The 19,481-nt window shown below is 42.3% G+C and overlaps 1 protein-coding gene across 7 annotated transcripts in view; it reads left to right on the forward strand.

Annotated features, from left to right (window-relative positions):
• Positions 1 to 4,075: 4,075 nt before the first annotated feature.
• Positions 4,076 to 19,481, forward strand: part of EYA4 (EYA transcriptional coactivator and phosphatase 4) — a 671,943-nt gene continuing 656,537 nt past the window's right edge. For 2 of the 7 annotated variants that reach the window (XM_085612271.1, XM_085612267.1), the window contains exon 1: positions 4,076 to 4,206. The gene's annotated coding sequence lies outside the window, so the exon portion shown is untranslated. Of the gene's footprint in view, positions 4,207 to 4,274; positions 4,407 to 5,210; positions 5,314 to 19,481 lie in introns of those variants that run through there. The other 5 variants (XM_085612263.1, XM_085612265.1, XM_085612268.1 and 2 more) reach the window with 4 other exon arrangements.

Below are 19,481 nucleotides of genomic sequence, written 5' to 3' on the forward strand. Positions count from 1 at the left end.
TCATTTCCCGAGGGCCAGTTCAGAATATAATCAACTGTACCTGGATCTCTGAAGTTTATCACAACTATGTCACCCTCGATCACTTTGGATCTGCCTCCAAGCCAGGAGAGTCGCCTAACACGCAGTATCTCGCCGTTGATGTTCTTATTGATTGGTCTATGTATACTTAACCAATGCATAATTTTGTTTTTCAACTGGGTAAATCCTTCCCTCTTATTATCTGCCAGTATGGGGACCCCTGTCAGGACAACCACCAAGGGCACAGCTTCTGGGGGTAGTTCTACCTGGGGTCCATGGTTTGCTAGAACCCTATTGTGACTGGTATTACCCCCCTCTTCCCACAAATCCCCTGTGGGTGCCAATGAGTTCCCCCCAAGTGATTACTAACAGGTTTAGTAACCGAATTTATTTCATTCCTAGGGGGCACTAGCCTATGTTGATTAAGTACTAACTGATTAGTTGGCTGTGATGTGGCTTTGCTGGGTTGAGGGATGTCCATGGGTGCATTGAAGATGGGTAGTGTAGCAAGGGAGGAGCGGGGGGCAGCCTTGTGCATCTGAGCCTCGACCGAGTTAACCTTACAGCTTAATACGGACTCAATGTTCGTCAGCCTTTGCTCCACCCTCTTCAGACTCTCGATAATAGGCGAAATAAGGGATCTGATCAGGTCACCCAAATTGACTAATGAAGCAGTGGGGGGTACTACCAACTGCGACGGTTCAACTGATGTAGAGGGGGCCTCAGAACTGATCACTGCTTTTACCAGGCCTACAGAAGGGGAAGAGGAAACCAATATAGGCGGAGTTCCTGATGCAGCCACTAACCCCGATTCAATTCCATCGGTAGTCTTTGTGTACTTCCCAAAATCAGAGTGACTGGTCTTGGGTTTAACCATGCCCGCCCCCTCCTTACGTCTTATTTTACTTGGTGGTGGGCCATGAACCTTACCCATATCAAATTTCTTAGACTTCTTCCTAGACGTTTTACCGCGGCTAGGGAACTGTGATTTAGAGCCAACAAGTGTACTACTAGAACTATGGGGAGGGGTATCACTAATATCCTGAATAATCGGGGCGCAGTTTGTTGGGGAACAATCACGCGGCAAAAGTGGGGCCCTCTCCTGTAAAAAAGAATCATCATTACCACTATAACTACCTCCATCACGGGGAGAGGCCTGGGGAGTAGATTCTTTAGGAGCCCTGAGTTTTAGATTTAACAGAGCGCCGGCGCTCTGTTCTACGCTCAGCCAATAGAGTATCCCTCTCCTCAGCCGACTGGACCTGCTTGAAATAATTAACCAGAAAGCCATTTAACAAACCCCCCGGTTTTACCACACTGATTTTGTCGGGGCTCTGGGCCATGACAGCACTGGAATCCTCAAGAAGAGGCGGAGTCAGGGCAGCAAAACAGATTAGTGACAGGGCCCAGCCCGGCCTCTGAGGGCCTAAGAGGGCCCGCCCTTTGCACGGGCTTCTCCCGGGACGCTCCCACGCGCTGCGGCAGTACGGCCTCCTGAAATAGCAAACAGAGGGAGTAGTGGGCGGGGCCAGCAGGGAGAGCAGCCCAGGTGAAACAAATTGGGCTCGCAGGGACTCCTGGGTGATGGAGTCCCTGCTAACGTACTCGCAGCCCTGCCAGCAATGACACGCCCAAGATCTTTAAGCAGAAGACAGCCCCTCTCTCAGCAGCAACTCTCGCTGGTAGAATGTGCGCTGCGGGACCCGCGAAGCGGGTCCGGCGAGTTGCTGGTGGATTTCAAGTAAAAAAGGCAGAGAACAATAATGGCAGCGACAGCACTCCAAAGAAACAGCCGGTAAGGATCCCCTCAATGCTCCTTCCTCCAGCATAAAAGCAACACAGCTACATACAGCTCAAGGAAAGTCGACTTAGCAACTGTTCATTCCAACACCTTTGCTGCCCCAATCGTAATATTCATAGGGGGAAGCGAAAATGGAACCCTATTTAAAGTCAGCATTAACCAAGGGAACTAGGCACTGCATCCTTAGAGCGCGACTCTTGGTTCTTCCAATTAATGAATTCAGACTACAGAGGGCAGGATTATCAGGAAGCATGCCCTGTAGATTCTCCAAGGATAAAAGAGAATCTATGATTCACTTACTAAGTTGTCTGGAGTTTTTAACTGCACGTCGCGCTGTACTAAAACCAATGATCAGGTTCAACGTGATCTCCTCCTGCAATTAGGTGTTGGAATTTTGTATGACTACCACTGTTCCCGTGTACTTGCCACATTTCGGAAAATCTGTCAAAACGATCTTTAATACCAGAGAACAAAGGAATTGATTGTGTTGTCTACAGACACTGCCGCAGAACCAATATTTTAAAGTGATATTTATTTAGTTTTGCAATGGAGTAGTATTTTATAGTCATGTTGTATTCCTACTGGTGTTCAAATGTTCTTCACTGATTTTATTGTTGTGTTTTAGTGATTTATTACAAATAATGGTTTCAATTTTAATTAATTTACACAAATACACATACTCATTCAGTATCAGTAACACATCTATTAAAAGTACCACAAACCTCTTTTTAAACTCAATTACAGAGTATTCAGAATATGACACTCCCAGGGGAGGTGGCTATTAGTCTAATTTAAAAATAGGGCAATCACTTTAAATACAGATTCTGTTTATGAATCCAATCCAAATGATCTCACAATCTGAACTGAACTACATGCAATTATTTTGAATAAACCTGGGCATCATAGTTCCAGGTAATTTTAATTGTATACAATTTCCAAACTTAGACAACACTAACTTAAGCACCCACTCTCCCAAGACAAAAATCAGGGCTGACGATCTCATTAGCATATACATTTGGATCTAACTGATCCTTGGTGAAGGCATAATCCCTGCAATTAAGCTTTTTTGTCCATTCCCTCTTCCGCCTACACTATTGAAGGACTGAATATTGTTTTCAATAAATAAGGGATGAGTACCTAAGACCAACATTATTTTCCACCAGCTATGGGTATCGGACCATAATCACGTATTCTTGGATTTAGAAATTCCAACTAGATTACCTTTAACTAGGATAGGAACCTTTCCCAAGCTCCTAGTATAGGAAATACAATACACAACTGAACTGAAGGCTCGGATCATTGAATACATCCAAATCAATGAAGGCACAGCTAGTATGAGGGCGATATGGACACTTGGAAAGCAGTTATCCCTGAATTCACCAAGGAATGTATAACACAAACACACTGGATAAGAGAAGCAGGTGAGCATCACCTTAGAGCAAAACAGGCACACTTGAAAATTATACATGTTCAATTGGTTTGAAGCTCTGTTAATCAGCAACTACTTATATGGCAAGAGATATTACACAGACCTTAATTAAGACTTTATCTAACATAATTGTCATTTGCAACCTACAGGTCATGAAGAGACAGGTGTTTTAGACGCTCAACCCCAACTATCTGGCTGTGACTTTTCCGATGACAGTTCTGTGGTATGTCTTCAACTTGTCAATCTATTTATAGGATTGGGGGTAATGTACTTTCCCCGTTTACTTCAATCGAAGCGGGTGCAATTTCAGGCAGGAGACAGACCAAATAAACCAAGTTTTTGCTTCATAAATAGGGATTCTCCCTCCTGAGTAGGGACCACGTCCCGGAAACACGACCCTAGTCCAGGCTGTCAGGGGCATTCTGCCGACCACCTTCCCAGTCACCGCCTGCCCGCTACTGTCCTCCGTAAACACCGCTCAAAGAATTAGAGAGTGACAGTGTTCCCACCCTGTGCTCTTTTACTGCTGTTCGCAGGTCACAGGAGTGCGGCGTCTGACGCCTGCTCTGGTCCGTCTACAGAGTCGGGAGCGCTAACAATTCAGCCTGGTCCAGGCGGCATCATGGACTAAGAAAGCAAACGAAGAAAGCCAGCATGAGCTGCCTGGAGCACCGATCCACGTGAGGCTAGCTATTGATTTGCCTCTTCCGGGGCAGTAGTATAGAGGGCGGTTCTTTGAGGGCTGTCTTTTCCGGGGCGGGATATTTCTTTTAACCAATCGCAGGATAGGTGAGGCGGGCCAACTCCTAAGCCCCTCCCCATGCCGTACCATAGCTTGTCAATCACTATGAAGTAGCTTTTCCACTGCCTCTCGCTGCTCCATATGTTGAAGTCGGATACTCTGGAAACCAAAGTTGAGGCAATCGGATTTTTAAGATCTTCTGTCGGGAGGCGGGAGGTAAGATCCACTTTGGGGAACCCTCCCCCCTCCGCTTGATGCGGGAGTTTTGGCATGGATTGCATTTTACGTTGCTAGGTGCACGCAACCTAGGCATGATTTAGCCACGCTTTTCTGACCATTACACTATTTGCGATCCTGTGTCCCAGAACGAAAGCATGTTTCTGGTGTGTTCCTGTGGTGCATGTAACGATCAGCAGGTAACTTCTGCTCTTTGTCCTCGTGTGGTATAGAAAATAACGGGTCTTCCTCAATAAATGTTGTTTGTTTTAAAGTTCATACTCTGTGAGAGGAGTTTTGTGCAAATTATGGACGAACTTTTGTACGAGTGGTCAGTAAGCCCCTTGGACATTCGCTCCAAGACCCGAAGTAGGCAAATCCAAGCGATCGTCGTGCCAAGAAAGCAACCATTGCATTTATTTTGTTTAGGATTCCAACCGGGGGACTAGGATGGTTCAAGCAGACCGGTCGGGACGCGGCTACAGCTCAATTAAAAAAAAAACATCTCAAAACATCACACACTCGTGCACGCCGTGAACGTGAGATGTGCCTGCGAGCTGCTAGCGTTTGTTTACACGGGAGAGAGAGGTGCCGCAGCTGAGACGGCGTAGTTCAGAAGTCCGCTGTAACACACGTTCATCTTTAGTTATGCTAATAATGAGAAATGCGATCACTTGCTGCGAGGTGGCCCCAAAGCAGTACGGAGCGGTCCCTCGGCTATTAACTCAGCAGCCAGAACGGGCATCACACGGCGAAGTCCGTGCCCTGTTCTCAATATTGCTGTTGCCAATGTCCCGCACGTTGCGTCACTCGATTGCGGTGTTTTGCTGAATTCCCGTTATTTGTGCCTCACTGGAAGAGAGGGAGGGCAAGCAAGGCCAGTGAGTGTGGGGCTGGGAGGGATCGCACCTCCGAAACCATGCTGGCGGCCGAGCTTCAGTGCATGCTGCGGAGTTCCACTTTGCAGCTGCTGATCATATTTCATAGAGCTGTTAAGGCACTTAAAACCTAAAATTAGGTACTGTCTGGTAGTAAATATTTTAAATTGCTGCATCAAGAAATACAGAGGTGTTGTCGCCGAAATAAGGATAGGTACATCCAGTTCATGTGAGTAGCAATATTTTCGTTTTGAAAACATTTACTCTCCGCTCTAAATTTGCAGGCTAGTTAAAATGAATTCTGTATAGTTTAATTCAGTATTTTGGTTATTTCATTCTTTACATTTTCATATTTGAAGACATATTTAGAGTGCTCATCGTGTGCATTTACATTAATACCGCACGTTTATAGAATTGTTGCTATTTGTTCTCTGTTGCCTACTATCGTCACACATCACATTATGAATAAGGCTAAGGCAATGTTGCTGTGGTTTAAGATGTGTTTGAAAGAATCCTCTTTGTTAAATATGACAGGAAGCCAGGAACAGTGCATACACTGATCCGAGAGGAAAACGTATTTAGTTAGTACAACACAGTAATGTTTTGGCAGCTCACCCATCCCCACCTACTCCGGACCTCATGCCAAAAAGTCAGGGATATACATTAGTGAAGTTCTGCCGAGAATAATTGAAGCAGCATGAAATAATATTTGGCGGAGGGGAGCTGGGGATCGAAGTTAGTCGTTTTCGCATATCTTAAATAAACGATGGTCCCCAGAAGAGTTTAAACTTTTGTTGTTTGCTGTGCACGTTCTGCGTATGAACAGACCATCAATCAACCTTTAATGCTTTTGATCGCACGGACTCTGAAACTACCAAATAGATTTGCAACGTTGGTTTGGCTGTCTACTCGCCATATGCTTTATTGCAGACTAATAAAATAACATTCTTATACCCTCGCTATTTTTTGTGCATATATTTAACTATTGAGAATGTATGTGGCTGAAAACATGCAGATTTCAAAATATGCGTTGAGCTTTTACTTTATCTTCAAAGAAATTCACCTTTATGTATGTGCTAGTAATCTATTAATGAAACCAAATATGCATGGATTTGTAATTGTAAGTGACTGAATAATGGATATTTTACTATGTTGAAAAAGAATTGTCGCTTTTCACTTTGTTGTTTTATTGTTGTTTTATTGAATTCCAGTTGAAGCAGTGACATGCAAATGTCAGTAAGGGCTCCTTCTGTATGCATTTTGCAATCAATAGTAAGATCTATAGCGGAACTTGGTGAATCCCAATGATGGCGTGGCTTTTGTGTAAAGGAGATGTTGAGAAGTGGTGTTCCACTTGATGCATTCTCCATTACCTTTCACTAAATCAGAGTGAAAATTGGTGCCCAGTGGCGCTTGTTCATTCGAACCAGGAATGCAAAGCAGTGACATTTTATGGACAGTTGCATCCTAAACTCTGCCAGTTAACCAGGCATTCTTCTTTGTGTTCCAAATAGTTTGATTTTGTTTTTTAAAACTTACAAGCTTGGCTGTGAGAAAACAACACAATAGCTGTCCAAGTATTGTAGGTAGTCCCGCTAGGGTGAATGACAGTGGTATACACATTTTCAACAGAGTACAATAAGTAGATTGGCATGACACTATATCAACACTGACAAGGATTAATAGGAGGCAAGTCCATAATAATCTGTTAACCAGGCATTCCTGAGCTAGCATCTAGTAAACCAAAAAGACTATGTTGCAAAGAGAATCAATTTCATATGTCGCCAAGTGGTGAATTGAATTGATGAGTTGGCCTTGCTAAGGTTTTAACCTGGGATTCACATTTTGGAAGGTCCTGCATCTTGTACGATATCTAGTCTGTTTCTACAGTGTGACACTAGACACGCAATCAGTAAGTAACCCTAGCCATCGGTCCACATATCTATATAGGCAACGTTTATTTTTGCTTCACATGGCTACAGAGATGGCTCTGCTGTTCTACTAACAGATCTGTAAGATGCTTCTGTGGTAGAAGGTTCAACTAATGCAACTAATAGGCGGTTCGGCCAGTCTTCTATATTTAATCTAGTCATCAACAGTAATTTGCTGCTTGAGTAACCGAGTAGGCATATGTAGTTTCCTTTTCCAGCAACATCTTCAGTTGAAGCAGTGTAAAAATGTAAAAGCCGTCTACTGGAGAGTAGAAAACAGTTTCCATCATAATTGCTACTTGCTTGTCTGTATTGGGGTGTTCTCTGGCACAATCAAGGGGAAGAGGTCAGTTTTAATAATGAAATATTGAAATCCTATTCAGTAATGGGACAGCAATACTTTTTCTTTTGGAACTTGGTTCAGACAAGCATTATTTCGAAAGGAAGCATTTCTTGAAACATTTTTTTTGTCAAAGTGGACCCGATTAATCGCTATCATCACAAACCAGTGAGCCTTTCACGAAATTAGCACAGTCATTTTTGACATAATCATGGCAGTTCTTATATATGCATTTGTTAATTTAACGTTTTTATTAAACGGTTAAAAAATATACACACTCCTTGGCCCTTGGAGTCCTTAACTTCTGTTAATTCTTCCTTTCTGGAAGGAATCGCTCTTTACGTGCCTTAAGCTAAATATTTTATATGGTTGTGCAACAATTCAATTTCAGTTTCCTACTGTTACATTTTTCCCCCTGAATGTTTGTGGCTTATTAATGGAGACTTCCACATGCATAGTAAATTCTCAGCACATATTGATTAATTCATGTGTCATGGTCACTCACCGTTCAGTAGCAATTTTAAAACTATAATACATTAGTTAGCCCCGTCTGAAGAAAATAGAGCAACCATTAAAGACACCAGGGTGGTATGATATGTTTGGTATGGTTGTATTATATGTCCAAGTTCCTTTTTTTAATTTCCATTTATCATCTTCTATAAGCTTGCTTTTATATATTGATCTATAAAGCACATCTGTCATTTCGAGAGCTGTAAATATGTTTGCCCCTACCGCCTCTTGTGGAGATTACAAACGTCTATTCTGTTTCGATCTACACTGTTGAATCCCAGAGTGAAGAAAAGTATTGCCTGGGAGGATATCACTTTAAAGTTGTTGTGTGCACCTTAGTTTCGAGTTGACTTGAGTGTACTGGTCTTTTTCTTTCTCGTTTCATTATAGAAGAGTGCTTTGCTCCATCACAGAAAACCATGTGACACTTAATTTTATAATACCAAAGTCACATTTTGCCTAACCTGGAATGAAGATTTAGACGAATGCATCTTGATACCTTCTTGTGAAATGACAGTAGACACTCACGATGAACCACACATTACATGATCAGGTCATCAATATTGACTTGAAACGCTTACCATAATAATATCTGCAGTTTTGCTGCTGCTTCGAGGGGAAGTTGTGTCTGTTCTACAGCACTTAAACAATTGCACTACATAGTTCATGTAGTGAGATGAATGTTAAAGCAAGCACCTTTTTTCCTCTGCTATGATTTTGTTCACCAGTTATTGTGGTGTGGTGTTGTGTATTCTTGGGATCCGTATGTGGTGTTGGTTTGCACAGCAGTTAGTGGGGACATGAAGAATATCATTATATCTCATTGTAGAGAGGGGATTCTCCAAGTGCCCCTTTGTGAGGCAGAGGACTTTGATAATCTGTTGGCGAGCCAGTGGATGTGGGCTAGAAGAACTGCCTCGCCTTCATTTCTGCTATTCGCCTTCCTTGATAGGTTTGATCTCCAATGTTAGAAAGCAGCTATGTTCGAAGTCTCAGACGGAGAAAGACTGCTGCAAATAAACAATTACATTAAAAAGTATCCAAGTCTTCAATAAGTCATAGTTACAAGCATATCTACATTTCCAACATAACACGGGGCCTATTCACAAATGCATTTTGGAGTACGTTAACATTTACTCCTGTAATTCTCTTTTTAAATACTCTTACATGCCATTTTGAATGGGAAACATCGTTTACAATGCACGCGTTACAACGCGTGTCATTACAACAAATTTCCAGCGCAAAATCCATTACAATGCATGTCATTAACATTACATTGCATAATCCGTTACAACCCATTCCCCAAAGTAACGCCCTAGCGGAGTTAGAATAGTAATTGCGTTGTAATGGATTATGCGTTGTAATGACATCCGTTGTAACAACATGTGTTGTAGTAGACTTCACGTTGTACAAAATTTGTTGTAATGACACTTGTTGTAACGCATGCGTTGTAACGTGTCCTATTCATTTTGAATCAGCCCCAAAATATCTAAAACGGGGATATTAATTTGCAGTTAATACAAATAGAACGGACCTCTTTGTACTTTTACGAATTGATTGTTGGCCGTTTCAGGACCTATTCACAAATTCATATAGGAGTACTATAGGAGTATGTTTTTACATTCTCAAATGCCTTTGTAACTAGGCCCCTATCTTATTATACCACCCTCTTTTTATATTACATAACATATACAATTCAACCACACCCATGTAGACTACATCTCTCCTATTTCCTTAGGCATTTACTACTTTCATTAATCAACTTCTGTACTCATCCACCAGTCCATACACATTTTACAACCCTCTGTACTACGGACCTGACCACAAGTAGGTATTTTGTAAGCATAGTACAAAACTGTTCTTACTAGGCCAATACCCCCAGTTGGTTATTTAGAAGGGAGGGACACAAGCTCAAATTAACACCCAATACAATTGGTTCTACTTACTAGCTTATGAAGCAACAAGGCAAACACCTTTACACAGGATCTTAAGACTGGGCCAAGGAAAGTTATCATGGATGGACAAGGCCCTTACAATCCAAAGCATAGTGCACAATGGGTTTTGGAGCTCTAAATGTTGAGACACTCAAGATAGAGGCAGTGAGGCACCTTTGAGGGCTTGCATACATTAAAGCTGTGGAGACAGATCGCCATTTCTGATATTGTAGAACAAATCAGACGTGTCAGGCTGGATTAACAAACATCTCTGTAATTCTGGAACATAGCCTCATGCCTGATGGCAATCAGTAAATGTGAGACAACACTGACTTAAGTTTTCTCTGCCTCTCTCAAAGTTGTAAAACTAACCTACACGCATGCATGCTTCTTTTGTACCATCATGCATTGCGAGGAGAAGCACTCTGCATTAACCTGTCATTCTGCTCGAAAGAAGGAACAGCCCTGACTTGTGGCTGTAGGAGTGCAGCTCGATTGATGGGTCTGTCTGTTCGAATCACATATTTTACCACATGCCTTGCATCAGTCTGATTGGCTGCAACTGCATCTGCTGTTTTTATTTATTGAAGGTAACTGGCTGTCCATTTTCTACTGATGTGTGTCTCCACTCTCCTCAACTGGTTGGACTTTTTTAAAGAATATTTTATATGTCTACCAGCCACTGTGTTCCCTGTCAGTTTTGTTTGAGATGGGAAAATGCGGACATCTTTGTAATGGGCATGGTTTCTATTCAAGTAAAGCCATTCAGACAATTAACCTTAATAATTGTGGTCACTGAACACTCTAGACCACTATGGATGCATTTTTCTTGAAATAAAACAGGGATCAAGACATGTAAAAAAGCTGTATTCTCTCTCAGGTTTACCATCTTTGGCCCATATTGTATACGTAGGTAGGACCCTTTTTAAATAATTGTTCTACTCTCTGAGAATAGTTTTTTCAAAACTGATAGAAGCAAGAAAAGCCTCTGTCACTCACATTAACTCTCGCCCATCACAAATCCGAAAGGAACATAGAGTGGCCGTTTGTTGTGTCATATTTTATCTTGGCAATTGCTCACTGCAGGTTTAAACCTCATAATTTAAAATCTGTGGTAGCCCTTGTTCTTATTAAACAATCTCTTTGGACTCCATCAGTCTGGTTAGTTCCTGCTCTCTTTCTCTTCTGATTTGTTCAGTTAACTTGATGTAGGAGACCACAGGCTCAATGTTTATCAACTAGCTTTTATGCTAACCTTGTTACTGAGGCACTAGTTCTGTTTTTTCTTGAAATATATTTTAGGATGGGAATGTGAGGCAGCGGTGTCAGTTTTTTTGTTCTTTTTGGTGTGACTGTATGTAGATTTTGACACTTTGGACCATCCCCATCTCTTGCAACACCTTTATGGGGTTGAGGACTAGTACACTGGGTCACATTGCCTGTTTTTCATCAAGTAGTTACATAGGGATGACTGTTCTTCCATTCAACCATTTAAGTGGAGAGTTCTTGACAACTAGTTGACTGAAAGAAGAACAGAGTCCTTTTCGCTTTGTCTTTCCTTGGTGAGCTGGTTCAGTGTCAATGAGAATCAAATCCTATTTTTTGGGAGTATGTTTGCCATCGTCAACTTTTGTTTGCATCTGTAGAGGCATTCGATTCACTACTTACTGTTTGATACCTGATCACATCCACCGCACAGGGGCAGTGCTCGGCATTGGGAGCCCGATCCGCTCTACATAAATAAGAACCTCTGACGCCATAGGTCAAAGAAAGAGCTGGCACTCCAGGATGTCAAATTACTGCAGTATTTTAATCGGTAGGCTGACACGTTTCGACCTTCCAGTCATTGTCAGAGCCACACATACAAGTGAATAGTGCACTATCACCCTTAAAACATATGAGCTTCACAATTTAACGAAAACAGTGAAAAGACTGCTTGAACAGTTCTTATTGCTCACAAGTTCAAAGTGGGAAGAAATCTGCATGTTACACATTTCAAAATAAACGCAGATTAAAAATTAATAAATTCCATTTGGTACACAGTGGGGCATCTTAGTACAAGCACAACGCAAAATCAAAACCAATTGTAATATATACAAGGCCGATCTGCAGATTAACATATGTTGAGGACACAACAAGCTAACATTGTGTATGTCACTAGCCATACAGGGCTGCAGTGCCAATACTGTTCATATTATGGTCAACGCCAAGTGGCGAACACATGAATAAATGCACACTTTCTCCCTAACCCAAAGAGACAGATTGTCAAAGGTTACACACAATATATTAAAGCAGATATTATGAATGTTACATTTATAACATGTTTCATGCCTAGTGGCAGATAAAAATAAAAAACAACACAAAATTACCAGCATCTTTGTTGTTGTACTGTCCCATCTTATACATCTAAATAAATAATCAGCTAAGTGGTTACTAACAAGAAGCTTACCAATTACCACAGAGTCAAGATAAGCAACCATCGCCCTAAGTAAACACATGCGCATCCCTGAGTGAAACATAAATTAACAATCATTAAAGAAAGCATTCACTAAAACATAAATGCTTTTTCGATCTAGGCTCACTGAGAAATGAATAATAACTTTCCTAGAAATAGAAATGTTGTTGGAATTGGCAGCCGCCAAATTTAAACAGGTGTACGGAAATAGCTGGCATGGAGCAAGGGTACATCTATAAGAGTAATCTGATACACCAATAAGAAAGCAGTAAACAAAGAGAAAAGCAAAGAGAAAAGAGAAGAGAAAGGAAAGGAAACAGTCTCCTATGGTCAACTCTATATACACCTCGAAGTTGCTCCAGACAGAGACAGAGAGGCAGAAAGAAAACATCCTACTCAAATGATCAACCTATGTTTACATGCATCTCTTCGCCCTGGTTAAGGCCTCCGGGGTATCGACTGTTCAGTAAGATGATGTATTCAGACTCCTACCTCATCAAAGTGCATTCTCTGTTACTGCCTCTTTTGTTTAACACCATCCTGTCAAATCCAAAAAAGGAAATCTCATGAGTGTCCAAGGAGTGCTGCTGGTGCCGGTGATGTGCAATGGGAGAGCTTGGGTCCTTGTTCCCAACTGCAAGTAGGCGGTCAAGGATCCTCTTCATCACAGGGAATATAGTTCTTCCCATTTATTGCAACCCACAGAACAGACTAAAACATAGATCACAAAATCACTATTGCAGTTGATGAACTTCTTTATCTTCACCTCTTTACCTGTGGGAAGTGTGTATGTTTTTCTGTACTCAGCCGAGTACTCCGGACAGTTGCGGTAGCAAATGTGTAAATGAGGAAGAAGGTGAGGGAAATCACAACAGTAGCTATGCTCAGCATAAAGACAAAGTCTCCTCAATCTGCGTAAGGAGAAGTCAAAGAAAATCCCTGTTAGCAATAGCTCATGGTAATTCGAGCTAGCACAACGAAGTGCTATGGGGCATGTGGTGACTTTCTAGCCAGGATCACATACTATATAGAAAGGCCTCTAAACTTTGCAAAAATAGGTGAATATGTCATCAGCATCAAATGGAGGAAGATCTTCTAATGTTCTGTCGTCTTTGTCCTCGATTCTCATGGTAAACTTACATGTTGACATGAAGTTATTCAGCGGTGACTACAACATATTACAAAAAGTTACATCTACGGAGGTTCTCATGGGAAACCTTTGCAACCCTACTCTATTAGCAGTGCAGTGCCCCATTGTGTAACAACGATCTGCCCTATGGACTAAAACATGCGAATTCTGGTATGTCCTGGTTGGATCATGAAATGTGAGCTGCAGTAAGCATTTTTTTATTAATACGCTTGTTCATTATGAATATGTGGCAAAGAAAACAATCTAAATACAGTGAAGTCATTTAAAAAAAAAATGTGGGGGATTTTATACATCAGTCATCATAAGCTGTACAGTCGTTATTCATCTGTCAGCCATTAATGAACAGCACAGTAATTTCCCTTCTCCCTCAAACCCTCTCCCCCCTCCCCTGGGTCAATGCTACGTATTAATCTGATGATATCTGATATGTGTCCTAGAAATCCACCCTCTAATATTATAAGAGAACTACTTGTACTGAGGCTCGAGATAAAGGGTGCACGTAAAGGGCTAGTGTGATAGGAGCTGCATGCTCAATGTGAGTGAGCGGTGTCCCTAGTCTATGTAGTTCAGGGTGGCCCAGACGGAGAACCCCCGGATGTAGCAGTCTCCGGGTTGGATACACTAACCACAAATACACCCCATGCTCTGGCCACTTCAATGTTTCCTATGCCTCGTTGTGCATCTCGCAGTATTGTCCTTCCCTCACAGCCCACCCATTTAATCAGTTCTTTTCGCCATGTCGGGATCTACAGGCCCCCTGAGACTTCCAATTTCTTGTCATCTACTGTTCGGCTAATATAAGCGCCAGGTCTTAAAATCTACTGGTAACTTTTGTTTTGGGAGTGTGGGGAAACCATCCTAATAAGCAGTGTCCAGGGTGACGGGGTATCTCTCGATCCAGAACCTCCCCTCGTGCGTGGGTGAACTCATACCAATATGTCCATAAAATGGGCAAGACCAGAACATGTGCATTATGTGAGCTCCCTTCTCCCCACATCGTGGTCAAGCCGCGTCTTCTGCATGAAAGTATCTGTTCACTCTGGGGTGAGATATGACCTGTGTAAGATGTTGTAATTAATGAGCTTGAAGCGCGAGTTGCACGGGACCCTAGGTATACTGTCGAGGATGGAGTCCCAGTCTTTAATGGGGATAGGAACACCAAAGTCAGTCTCCCACTTGAAGCGCAGCCCTTCTTGTGGTTGCTGCAGGTCTGCCTGCAACGCTCGATACAGGCAGAACACTGTTTTAATCGTGCCATCTGAGAGGGCTATGAACTGACAGCATTGAAATGTGGGAGGTTCAGTGGACCGCGTTTTCCAGTGGGTTCGTAGTGCTGTTGTGAGTGCTCTGTGCAATAAGAAATGTCCCTGCTGGAGGTCAAATTGAATACGAAGCTCCTCCAATGGGAGCAATACTGAATCTTTAAAGAGGTCTCTTGTCTACGTCACTCCTGTCTCTATCCATGTGTCAATATCCCTCCAATTACCTCCATGTGGTAGCACTCTTAGGAAGTCTAAGGGCAGTTCAGGGAAGTATGGAGTTTTAGCATTTATTTTCTGAAGATCTCTGTACCAGCATTTTGTTATTACTGTTACTTCCTGTGGGTCATTTGTTGGCGATCTCTTCACGCGAAGGAACACCCTAAGTAGATCAGCAAGTGGTGGGACAAAGGGGCCTGGTGTTCGGTCAGGATTTCGGTGTTGTGTCATTCCCTGAATCAACCACTGCAATTGGGCCGCAATATAATATACCTCAAAGTTTGGGATAGCCAGTCGTCCCCTAGTTGTTACAGGCTGCATCATTACCAATGCAATCCATCGTCTGTCCTACCCCCAGAGAAACTCAATTAGTAACAAATCCAACTCTTTAAACATTGCCCTCGGCACATACACCGGAAGAGTGACAAAGAAATATGAGTCAAGGCAAGGCCACCATCTTCAGCAGTGCTATTCTGCCCACCACTGAGAGCAGGAGAGATTTCCAGTAGTTGACTAAGGCTCTCAGAGCTCTAATAGCCCTCCCTACGTTCCCTTCGAGTCTACCCTCATGGTCATGGTCATTTCTGACCCCAAGGTAAGTTAAGCAGTGGTGCTCCCATTGGAGCTGGATGATCTGCTCAGGAGGGGGGGGGGGTAGTATTCTTATCTCTAGGGAGAAGCCTGGACTTTTGCCAGTTCATCTTCAGCCCGGACGATAATCCAAATTCCTCTAACAGGGATTTAGCCCCTCTTAATTCCTCCCCCGAATTGTGTAGGAAGATGAGCAAGTCATCTACATAGAGCACTATATGCTGATTGTCGCCCAATGCTTAAGCCCCAGTAGTATCGATCAGATCTAGCCGAAGCCGCCAGTGATTCCATAGCAATGGCGAACAGCAGAGGGGACAGACGACATCCCTGCTGTGTCTCCCGTTCCACCGGGCAACCCACCGAGATGGTCCTCCCTGTGCGCACACTCGCCATAGGTCGGGCATATAGTAGTCTAGTCCATGTTATGAAGCATTCATGTTTACCCATCCAGGCCACTACTTCGTAAAGGTATTGCCATTCCAGGCTATAAAATGCCTTTTCTATGTCTACTGCAAAAATCGTGGCACCCTCACTATCCACCTCCCTAGACTCCATGAGAACTATTAGGCGTTAAGCATTACATGCCGTGTTGCGGCCCGGGATAAATCCTGCCTGGTTGATATGGACCATCTTGGGCATTTAGGGAGTAGCCTAGACGCTAGGATCTTACTTTAGTATTTTATTGTCGTCATTAAGCATCGATAAAGGGCGATAAGCAGTTCTATCATAGGCCGGTTTGCCTGGCTTTCGGACTGTAAGTACCTTGCTGGTGGAAGCAGATAATACCCTTTTGTCCTGGCCTCTTTATATAGTTTAACCAATCTAGGTACCAATTCTGTAGAATAAGTGGCATAGAACTAGACTAGAAGCCCATCAGTCCCCGGGGTCTTGTTGCGAGCCATATGCCTAATGGTAAGTTCCCCAAATAGGTCTGTATTGATTCTCTGTTTTGGGCAGTGGAACTAGTATACAGGGTTGAATAATATTTGGCAAAGTCGTTATTAATTCCGTCTTGTGTGAAATACAGTGAAGTCATGTGGTGTGAGAAGAGAGAAATACATTTTGCAAGAAACAGCGCACTGCACAAAAAGGTCAGACTATTATTCAGTTATAACAGTAGAGAGGGTAGAGTAGTACAGCAACATATAAAAAAACTAGATACTGGGTAATTGAATGTGGAAGATTAAGGGGAAATTATATGAACTGTCTCGGGGTGATGAAGGCAAACAGTTGAGAGACGGTTTGCAGCTTTTCAATTTTAGAATCTTGTCATATGTACACAGCTGCTGGTATCAGTTCTGTGGTCTCGAATTGTGAGGGAGGAGAACGTTTTTTTCTGGAAAACTATCAGTTTAGTTTTTTTTATAATGATTTTCGTATTGTGAAGGATCAGGACACATGTACAGTGACTAGCAGAAACTTAAATGTTTAGGAAATTTCAGGACACTGCATATATTAATAGCCAAGCCCATGAGCAGACATGAAGGATACTGGTACACAGCATACTTTAGTAGCGGGCCTGGAGCTTTTTGTCTTGTTGCTTTTAATTGGCTTTTTTGGAGAAAGTCTCACTAATTGCATTTGAGGTGAGGCAGAAACGAGTATTGTGTGCATCAGTCTGTCTCTGTAGATTTGTGTCTGTTTCTGTGTGTCTGACCTGGTGTGCATTGTGTTTGTGTGCACTATGCCTGGGCAAAATTGTAATTATTCCTGTGTAATTCATGTAATTTTCGGAACTTTGTTTATACTATGCGAAATTCCCAAAATTACACTATTGCGCTATGTTGCGTTGATTATACGCCATTTCTGGTCAAAACATTTACCATGATTGCTTGCAAACAACAGAATGCGAGCGGCTGTTGTTTCTGGTACTTTTGTTTCTTGCACTATTAGTGTAAAAGACATCTTAGTTTTAACAGAACTGTAATCGTACCAGGTCATCTAAATATATAAAGTAACAAACTGGTACTGTGCCTGTTTCTTTGTCAGATGCAATTATGTTTGTTATCATGCAGATACTAAGCATAACAAATTGGAAATGAAACTGTGAAACGCACAAGCACTTTCGGCATTAATAGACACTGAACAAGGATGTTCAGCAATTGAAAGGTGCAATCAGGGTGACACACTATTTGACACACTGTTTGGTATGTGTGACTAACACTTAAAGGGCCAATTCAGGGCTGTTGGTTCATACACTGGGCTGATCTAGGAGTTCTATAACTCGACTACCGTATTCGAGCTCAAAATTACAGGAATGTAGAATAAGGGCGGTATATGTCTCAGAAATGTACATTGTGACTGCAAAACATTACTCACTGTTGTCTTAAGAGTAGACCAATATTTAGGCAACTTTGAGTTGGTGGTAAAGTACGAATATTTTGCAACTGCATTTCAGATGCAAAACAGTAGTTAATACCACTCAGATTCCCCAGTTTGGAAGAGATGTCCTGAACTTTCCCCTTTCAAACTGCAATTCTGTTTGTGCTCTCAACCTTAAATTGTAATTCGGTAACTTCGCTTTTTATGGTTTGTACACTTAAAAAAGCATGTTTGCAGTTGCAAATGGCCCAAATCTGTGAATTGGGTTATTTGCGACCTCAAAAATGCTCAGTACCTCTGGCCCCTGATGAGTAGAACTCATTGATGATGTTAAGTTTTCACTCTTCCAACTTATACCTAACCAACTACTATAAATTGTTGTTGTTTTATGGGCAAATACCAGGACCTGCATTTTAAAGGGTAATTCTCAAATGGTTTATTCCCCAATAGTTAGCCTGGCTATTAAATTGTTAGACTGCAGAAGGGATTCAGTTCCATCACAGTTATGACAAACACAAGGATATTAATTCCGTTTGGACCAACCCGGGGGAGAACACCTTCCTTATTTTATCAGTATGTGTTGAAACGCCCCTTGTGTATGGTGCTAGCTGTATGGCATATAAATAACCTCAGTACTGATTATATTGTATTTTCTTAGTAGCACAGAAACAATGATGATTACATTGTAGGATAAAAACACTAGTTCTTCTTTGGTGACATGAACGTCTGCCTGCCATGCAAACATTGTTTCTATCTTGTGTGCAATGATGTCCCGTGGTAGTGATGCATTGCAGTTCACCAGATTACCTTTGGATAAGCATGTAAAGCCGATTGATTGTTTGCAATGTATTCTAAAATTGTACTGAAAAATTGATGATTTTGTACATATTTGTTTTTTCATTGGAAACTGTTCTTGGTTATGCTATGTGGGACTGACATTAGCAGCCGTGTTGTATTCTATTTGTAAATTTGTAAATTGATACTTGTATAGCGCACTACTCACCCACAAGGGTCTCAAGGCGCTTGTACGAATACCGCTGTGGAACCCATCCTGGCTTTCCCTGTGAGGTGTCCACTCCTGGGCACCCCCAAAGTGGAGACCAGGCATCCTTAGCGTTGTGGGGGCCGTTGTGGAGATTAAGCTAGCTATTGCCCAGAGTTGCAGAGTGGGACTCCATGATTGGAATAGGCACCGAGGCAAGAATTGTCAGGTCCGTGGAATTTTGAGCCCAAGACCCACCGAGGCGGGATTTGAACCCTGGTCCTGGGCCAGACCTCTGCATCAGGGTCTGCCGCTCTAACCATTGAGCCACACTTCTCCACTGCTATCTGTCCCAACATTCACCAGTGGCTGAAATCACTGAAGCAGAGGCCAAAGGACTTTGGAGACCAAAGAAGATCTTTGGTGTATGAACAACTTCTTTCTTCTAGTCCTTTGACTCTCATATTGTGACTTTAGTTTTTCTTACAGGTTAAACAGTTCCGTTTCTTTGTGATCGGTGGGTTATTTGAAAACTATGGGCCTGACTCACTAAGGTTTTTTGCATCGGTAATTGTGACCTTCTGTTGAAAATTTAAGAGTCTGTCACACCTACTCAAAGAAGGTTCTGTATCAATTAAGTTTTATGTTAGAGAAGAAGGGTCAAACATTGTTCTTTGAATGAATGGGGAAAGACCCTGGAATGC

The sequence above is a fragment of the Triturus cristatus genome, chromosome 6 (genome assembly GCF_964204655.1).
Source record: "Triturus cristatus chromosome 6, aTriCri1.1, whole genome shotgun sequence".
NCBI classification, from domain to species: domain Eukaryota; kingdom Metazoa; phylum Chordata; class Amphibia; order Caudata; family Salamandridae; genus Triturus; species Triturus cristatus.